The sequence below is a fragment of the Aphidius gifuensis genome, linkage group LG3 (assembly GCF_014905175.1).
Source record: "Aphidius gifuensis isolate YNYX2018 linkage group LG3, ASM1490517v1, whole genome shotgun sequence".
In the NCBI taxonomy this organism is placed as follows: domain Eukaryota; kingdom Metazoa; phylum Arthropoda; class Insecta; order Hymenoptera; family Braconidae; genus Aphidius; species Aphidius gifuensis.
In genome coordinates, this window is record NC_057790.1 from 8,944,257 (window position 1) to 8,953,155 (window position 8,899).

Consider the following 8,899-nt stretch of genomic DNA (forward strand, 5'->3'; position numbering starts at 1 on the left):
TTTTCAGGACACTTAGTCTGAATTGGGATGCGACAGCTGATTGTTTCAGTTATATTCGGATAGTATATATGACCCTGAAGCAATCACAAAAGAGTCATTTTAGCACAAGTAGCTCAGCCATTTGATCCACTTAGTATAGTTAACTTTAAAATATTTATGCAATCTCACATTAAGCTTGATTGGGATGTTTCACCCTGAAAAATTTATTGGGTCCATGGAGATTTTGTCTCTCAAATGAAAGTCATCATCTAAGATAAAATAACAAGATGGTTCATTTTCACACCATCATTTCATCAATTGCGATTCATGGATTTTGGTGACGCTTCTAATGCAGTAATTGGTGCTGTAGTGTATCTTGGTGTAAAGGATTACTCTTAGGTGTAGCCAAAAAGTAATAGAATAGCATCTAAATTGAAGCTAGCATCTATCAAAACCGAATGCTGCATCATAATTATTAAAATAGAATTTCTAAACCGAAATTAAGTTGTCAGGCTGCAGTGCTGTTGGTGAAATTTGTCAAGACATTCAACAAAGTTTGTTGTGTCAGTCAGCAAAGATACACTTATGGACTCATCTTATTATTGGATCAAGGTGACGTGTGTCGTTGGAAACATTGTGTTAGTGTTCGTATTTGTATTTGTACAAAATACACTGCCAGTATTGCGTAGCAACTTGTTGCTTCAGCAACAGCTGAAAATAATTTAGCTGATATAGTATCTCTGGGCTTACTGTTACAATTCACAACTGTATAAATACACGTTGTGGTGGAAAACATCCAACCTGGATTATCAAGAGTCACTACTTCATAAACTCGTCTTGAGTCAAATCGAAGTGATTAAGTTTGACTCAGATTTTTGTAAAGTCTGTAATTGATTTTTTAAACATCCCACTTGCGTGAAGATTTTTAACTTTGTCTTGTAACGCTTTGTCACTTGCAGCACCATTGTAAAAAAGATTTTATCATACTTTCTTCACTAAAGTCACTGGTAAATAAATCTTGTTTGATTACTTAAAAAACGTCGAATTCATTGCTACCACGTAACAAATAACCAAGGGTTTATATTTTCAAGAAGGGATTAAACAATTACTAGAGTGATAGAACATTGTGGAGGTAAGTCTTTTGATAAAATTAACATCGTTTTCTGATAAAATGCTTAAATTCGGTAACATACTTCAGTAAATTTCATGACAAGTATAAAAAATATATATTGATACTTGCCAAAAGTGTCGAAACTCACTGAGCTTGTATTGTTAAGAGTATCAAGAAATACTTTGCATGGTGGTGCACAACTTATAATGGTAAACGAGTGTTGAAGAGCAACTGATTTCTCATTTGTTGTTGTTAAGTCCAATGGTGGGAGTTTCAGTTAAAAAATTAGTTTTATTTGTGTAAAAATCGAGCTCAAGGAGGTGTATATGAGGGTAATCTCTCTCGAATTTCACTGAAGCTCACAGAATGGTCCAAGTCATATAATATTATCGCCATGTGACGGCGCTTAGTCCCCAGTCAAGATCCGAAGTCAAATGGTATTTTGTTTAAATTTTTTTTTATTTGTTTGATTTCTGTTAGAGACGTTAGTGCAGTTGTTTGACAGATGTAAAAAATTTTCCAAAATAATAATATACATTATTTACTTAACAAATGAACAGTTAATACATTTTAATAAAAAAAAACAATACCAAGGGTAAGCAATGGCTAAGTAAAAATTTAGTGTTAAATAGATAATTTTTATTAAAAAGATTATTCCAAATAAATTTTATTTATTGATTACATGTGATGCCAAAGTTGACATAAGAAATAATAATAGTCTTATTGTAGTTTTTTAAAAAATAGAAAGAATAAAACAACTCATTGAGGACCGAAGATCAAGTGCGTGTTGTACAAAATACTATGCTACATTATAAAAAACCAGAAAACCAAATTTTTTGAACAACATCCAGCAGAAAACAAGTAAAAAAAAGACAAAAACCACCAAGGGTTTGTATTAACAATATGTCTCAGAAGCGAAAAATGGAAAACCATGTTGATGGATCTCTTTTATGATTGTTGTATAAAGTAATTTATTACACTTTTAAGCACAATATAAATAAATAATTAATAAATATCATTGTTTACAGATTGAATAACAAACGTACATTTTGTATTTTTTCGCTAGATGTACATGGAAAAATTCATCAATTAAAAAAAACAAATGAAAACGAAAAAACAATAAATAGTTAACTTTTTATTACTTGCATAACTTTTTATTAAAAATATACTGTTATAATTTTAGTTTGTTATTAAATAAAATACATTAAAGACAAGCAGGGACATGAAAATGGAGATATAAATTAATGCTGCTTATCAGGTGGCTTTTTCTGGCTGCATTAATTGTTTTGTCGATTATTTCTTTTGGTCACTGAATGACATGAGAATTTTTTCATTTATTTAAATCAAATTGAATTAATACATTATAATGAATTGTAATACTCAGAATTGTAAGAGTATATTCGGAAAAATGGAGCTGAGAACATGTTGAAAATTCTTTTGGCTTTACCAATTCTCAGCCATTTGATTCACTTATCATAGTTTAACGGTATTTTTTTTTTTTATTAAAATACCATGCAACATCAGTCACATATGATTATCAAATATAAATTTAATGTTTTAATCATGGATTTTATAAATTCAAATGATCTTCATCTGAAATTTATCAAAGCATAAAAGCCATCATTTTCACAATCATATCAACAACTGGTAGGTGGTATTGGATCAAATGTGCGAAGTTCTGTGCTACTATAATCAAGTTTTTATTGTTTTTAAATTGATAGAATTTTTCCATGTACATCTAGCATGAATAAATAAAATGTACACGTTCTTTTCCCTCAATCTGTAAACAATGATATTTATTGGATTATTTATTTATATTATTATTTAAAAATTGTAATAAATTACCTTATACAACAATCATAAAAGAGATCCATCAACATGGTTTTCCAATATCACCATCAGCACCATATAAATACAAACCCTCTGGTGGTTTTTTTGTCTTTCCTTCTTTTCCAACTAATTTATCTAAAAAACTTGGTTTTTCTGGTTTTTATGCATTAATGCTATCATAAACATTTTGTGGATTTTGTACAACACGCATCTGATATTCATCCTCAATAAGTTGTTTATTTTTTATATTTTTAAACTTCAATTGACTATTATTATTTTTAAGTCAACATTTGCATCACATGTAATTGAAATGAAATTTATTTTGAATGATCTTTTAATAAAAAATTATTTATTAAACATTAAATTTTCCTTAGCCATTACTTACCCTTGGTACTTTTTTTTATTAAAATGTATTGCTTTAATTTTATTTGTTAAATAAATAATGTATTATTGAGTTGAATTATTTTTTTACAACATAAAGGAATACTCTAACTGAGCTACACAAGAAAAAAAAAAAAATGTAAACAAAAACACCATGTGATTCGATCTTCGCTACTAGCGTCATCACTGGCAGAAAATGTACTGATTCTGTTCCATTCCGTGAGCTTCAACAGCCCCTATGTTAATACACAGTGTGACGTCACAGATTATGTGTTAAAACTGTGAGACATCGAGCTAAAGCTGCACAACAGTTGATGGGTCAACTATTAACATCAAGTCTTGAAATCGAGGCCATTACTTCATATAGGAGTTAACTCTGCTCTGATTTGAACTGAAAACATGGTCAGGTTAATGCAACAGGTCATACAAAGGCTATCTGGTTGTGTTTGTATGTATGGCTTTATCAGCAGTTCACCTCGATTTAGCAACTGACTATACAACTGAGGGTTTTTTTGGCAGCATGCTGGTAGACGATGTGAGAAATTGTTTAGTGCCTGTGGTACTAACTTTGTGGGTGCAGATACTGAGTCAAAACGCATGTTTAAATCATCCTTATAGGAAGTCAAAATCTGGCCAGTCTTCTAGCAAAAGATGGTACAGATTAGAGTTTTATTTCAACTGGTTATGTGTCCTACCAGTCGAGATCACAGATGAAGTTCACAATTAATTTGTCAAGTAGAGGGAGAATGTTGACGTGTCGTCACAGTAATGCTCAGAGTTTACTGCTCATCCCTATTATTCACTGGCCACTCAGCTCACATTAGAGAAACTCGCATGTCGTCATAGCAACGCTCGCCTTACACCGTACGTTGCCGTAACGGTTCGAGGCACTCGTCCATCATCGAGCATCAACGGCAAACTTCGACTCCAACATCCAGCAAGTGTCCAAGCAGCCAGCCAAAAGCCACTTGCAATTTAGTTATCCAACTATACACATCACACTATATTTTTTGTCAAACATGTATCACGAAGTATAATTACCTTTGAGTTAATATCATTGAGAGTAATAAGGTATACAGCCTTTCTACAGAGAACTTTTTTACATAATATCAACCTCTTTTGTACATATTTTTCACATCAAATAAACGTAGTTATTTAACCACAAGTTTGCCATTTCCTGTCACATTTATTCCATTCCTCAATACAGTCCACATCCTAACGTTAAGAGAACTCCTATGCAAAAATTACAATTGATGACAAAATTACATATGGATCAATAAAATTTTTCTGTAAATATTTCGACAGTTTCTTTGTAATGATACAACATTTGAGTATAAAATTTGATAGTATGTTTATTCATCAAGAATCTAGTTTACTAGTTCCACATATACTGCCGTTCACAAAGGATGATCGATTTTCACTATTGAAAATTAATGATATAAAAAATATGACGAACGTCATACAAGTTGGAGAATACATATGTGATCGGCCGAATCAGCTGCCAGTAGTCAACTGAAGCTAATTACTCGCAGAATCATATTTATCGGATAATAAAATAGACATTCATGAAACTGACTGATAATTATTGCATTTCCCACGATTCAGTGTTTTCGTTCGCGAATTCATCTATTAATAATATCATATTCATTAAAACGTATAAAAGTCCAAGAATCACAGTCTTAATATCACTAAAAACTTTGGTGATACTTAGTGATGAAGAACATGCATGAGAAATCTTAAAAACGCTCATATATTTAAGTTTTATACGTTTCAACAGGTATTACACTCTATGATACTGTAAAAAAATATTAAACCTAGAAAATTCACGACTCATTTAACCCTGAACGTACCCCACCACACGATCAGGCGCGAAAGAAAAAGTGGTAGAAAGATGAGGCATGTGCTGCACGTGCAGGATAAACGGGTAGACTATCATAACATAGCACGTAACCACACATTATACTGGTCTTCATCATTCGTGTGTAGACGCCGTAATTTCCAATTATTCACTTTTTATTGGTGAACCATTACCCATTATGATTGTATATGAACAATCACATATGTGCTTTTTCGAGACAGATTATATATGTCCTATATAGGTACTTAACAATCAGCAAATCATTCAGTGTTAGTAAACAAACACAAGTTTTTTTTTTTCCGTTGTGATTCATTTTTGAAATGTGATATACGAAAAGAAACCTTTGGAAACACAAAACAGAAAAATGGTGTTACTTAAGAAAATCCAAATATCTTAATGTCATTTTAAATCGAATAATCAAATTTTGTCAGGTACGGCTTCAGTTCGGAAGATGATGCATGGTGTCTTCAGGAATTCGTCCGATCGTTGAATAACACAGCTCCAGAAACGATTAAATGTAAGTCCTTATCAACGTTGACTTGCCAATTGTCTCATGGCGTTCTTTCAGTTTTCCTTGATTGAGTTTATTCTTAGTCATTATTAATGTCATTCTTTTTAAGAGTATGCTAAAAAACTTTTTAGAGTAAAATGACTAGAACAACCAACAGACGTAAAACGACTTGCACATTAACAAGATGAACGTGTCATTTGAAAAGTAATACCAAGCAAACGTCAAAGATTAATTTGATTAAAGAAGCGTCAATATTATTCAAAAATTTTGAATATATAATAATGACTTAAAATTTGAAAAACGATCAATATAACTATGGAGGTAAAATAAAATCAAAAGGAAAAACAAAATCAAACAAAAGTTCAAGATTAGTTAGATGTACCTCCTTAGCTACTGCTTTTCCTTGGACATTTTTTATTTATTTTATAAATAAAATACATGTTAATTTATTTTTTAAAAATACAAATTTCCAAGGAAAAGCAGTAGCTAAGGAGAAGATGTAGCTAAGGAATTGAGGCTGCCAAAGAATTATGTTTCAAGGAAATAATTCCTTAGTCACATTAATTCCTTAGCTACTGCTTTTCCTTGGACATTTTTTATTAATTTTATAAATAAAATACATGTAAATTTATTTTTCAAAAATACGAATGTCCAAGGAAAAGCAGTAGCTAAGGAAAAGATGTAGCTAAGGAATTGAGGCTGCCAAAGTATTATGTTTCAATTACTAAGTAGAAGATGTAACTAAGAAATTAATGTTGCTTAAAACATAATTTTCCTGGCCAAATTAATTCTTTAGCTACTGCTTTCCCTTGGGTGTTTTTGTTTTAAAAAAAAATATCACATACACTGAGAGTAATTTTAACTAAAAATTACAAACGTATAAGAAAAAATTACAAAGCGAATAGTAAAAACTGCGTTCCTCCGATTATTTGTAAGAATTATTCGTATATTGATAAATAATTTTTACAATAAAGTTATGTAAAAAATTTGGCCATTGACTATATACAACACTAAGCCATAAAAATTACATAATTTTATTGTAATTTTTCTTCAAAAAAAATGACTAAATTCACGATACTCACAAGTAAATTCTAGCAGACTGAGAATTTACCCACTACCGGTTTTAGAATTTACTATATTTTATTATAAATTTTATTTAAAAGTTGGACATTTTTTGTGCTAAGTTCGGCAGTTTGTGCTAGATTCACGGAGAACGGCAATCAATTCCCGGCAACATTTTTTCTTTTCTGTTTACACGCTCAAAACTCGAAAACTAATTGATAAATAGAAAAAATTAATTCTTGATAAATTGTTCAGAAATAAATAACCAACAATAAACCTTGCTTAACCCCATACCTAGCTTCAACAGATAAGGCTGTAGAAATGCTTGAAATTACATGACAATTCAATCATTTGTTCAATCAGTCGGCCATCTTTGTATTATTTCGCCCCACAACCAGAATTTTTACAAAGCGATATAGTAAAAAATATTTAAGTCTATGCTAACTTTTATATGTGTACATGATAAATTTTATTATATATATTAGAATATTTATTAAATTATTCAGTATGTTTTATTCGAACTTATAATATTTTTTATCGTTTCCACAAAACATGTATGTGCTTTATTTTAATTAACTCATAACTCATTATCTAAGACATTAATCAAAAAAAGTAATTCTTTATAAATTGTTTAGAATTAAATTCTCAATAATTAACTCCACTCAACCCCATGTCTATCTGCAATAGATAACGATGTACAGAGACTTGAAGTAACATAACAATTTTTTGACATTGTGTGACATTTTACATAATTTTATTGTAGAATATCATCTCTCGCGGCCAATCCCAGAAATAAAACAAAAATTACAAAGCGGTATAGTAATTTCTATTCAACATGGGTTTTAATTTTTAGTTAAAATTTCTCTCAGTGTATGTATTAATAATAAATAAAATAATATTTGAGCACCCTTCTTTGGTTTTTCAAAAGCTGTTCCACGTATTTTTAGACAACGTCAGCCAACAGATGAAGAGTTCAACAAATTCATGCAATGTGCATTCAAAAGTACCAAAAATCGTAGGGCTGAAAAAACTAAAACAGCCGGAGCAGCCTAGATCGACACTAAAAAAAAAAAAAAACATTACAAATCCATTTTATAAAATTTTCATCAAAATATACAATATATTTATTCATGTAGATTTTATTCAAAAAATTTATTTATAAAATTATATATTCATCACAAAACTATATATGTTTCTACATTTATTTCCTGTTCAATCATCATGCTTTGAATTTATTTTGTGTCACCGAGCATATATTGATACAATTAATAGCTAAATCTTTAGTTTCCAAACTGCGAATTAATTGACTGGCAGAAACTACCAGTAATCTACTGGTAGATAACTGGTAAGACCTACAGGTAAATCTTACCAGTATTTTACCGGTAAATTACTGGTAGGAGATACCGGAAAGACTTACCAGTAATCTACCAGTAGGTCCTACCAGTAATCTACTGGTAGGTTACTCATAGGAATTACCGTTAGTTCCTACCAGTTATCTACCAGTAGATTACTGGTAGGTCTTACTGGTAGATTTCCAATGAAAATTACCGGTAGCTACCAGTAGATTACTGGTATGTGGTTATCTGGGTAGCTTAGGCACTTTGCATCGACGAATTTTAATTGCTATAAATTACTTAGAATATTTTTTACAAATCGACAGCACCAATTGTAAGTTATTGTTTATTCAATATTTTATTGATTCATTTTTATTAAACTACTTTCAACTGTAATTGTGTAACATTTGGTTACATAATTTATTATTTTAAATTCATTAAATTCATTGTAAATTTAGCTTGTGTTGAATTACGACCGCATGGTCTGAAATTTTCTTGCTCACGTAAATTAAATTCAAGTGCACGCTTTGTGTTAATCTAAATAATCAAATAAATATTGAATAATATAATTTATAATTTGTTGCATTAAATAATCAAATCATTTATTAAAAATCATTAAATATTTACTTATAAAAATTCACGACCTCGTGGTCATTCACTTTGTCCTGAATACGACTTGTAAAATATAGTGAAAAGTTTCTTACAATTGCTTTATTTAAATACAAGTAAAAATAATAGTTTTATTGTAATTTTATTATAAAATCAGTGCTACGTTAGTGTATGTAATTTGACACAATCTAATCACCGATCTACAAAAGTTCAAGGTCAAGGTA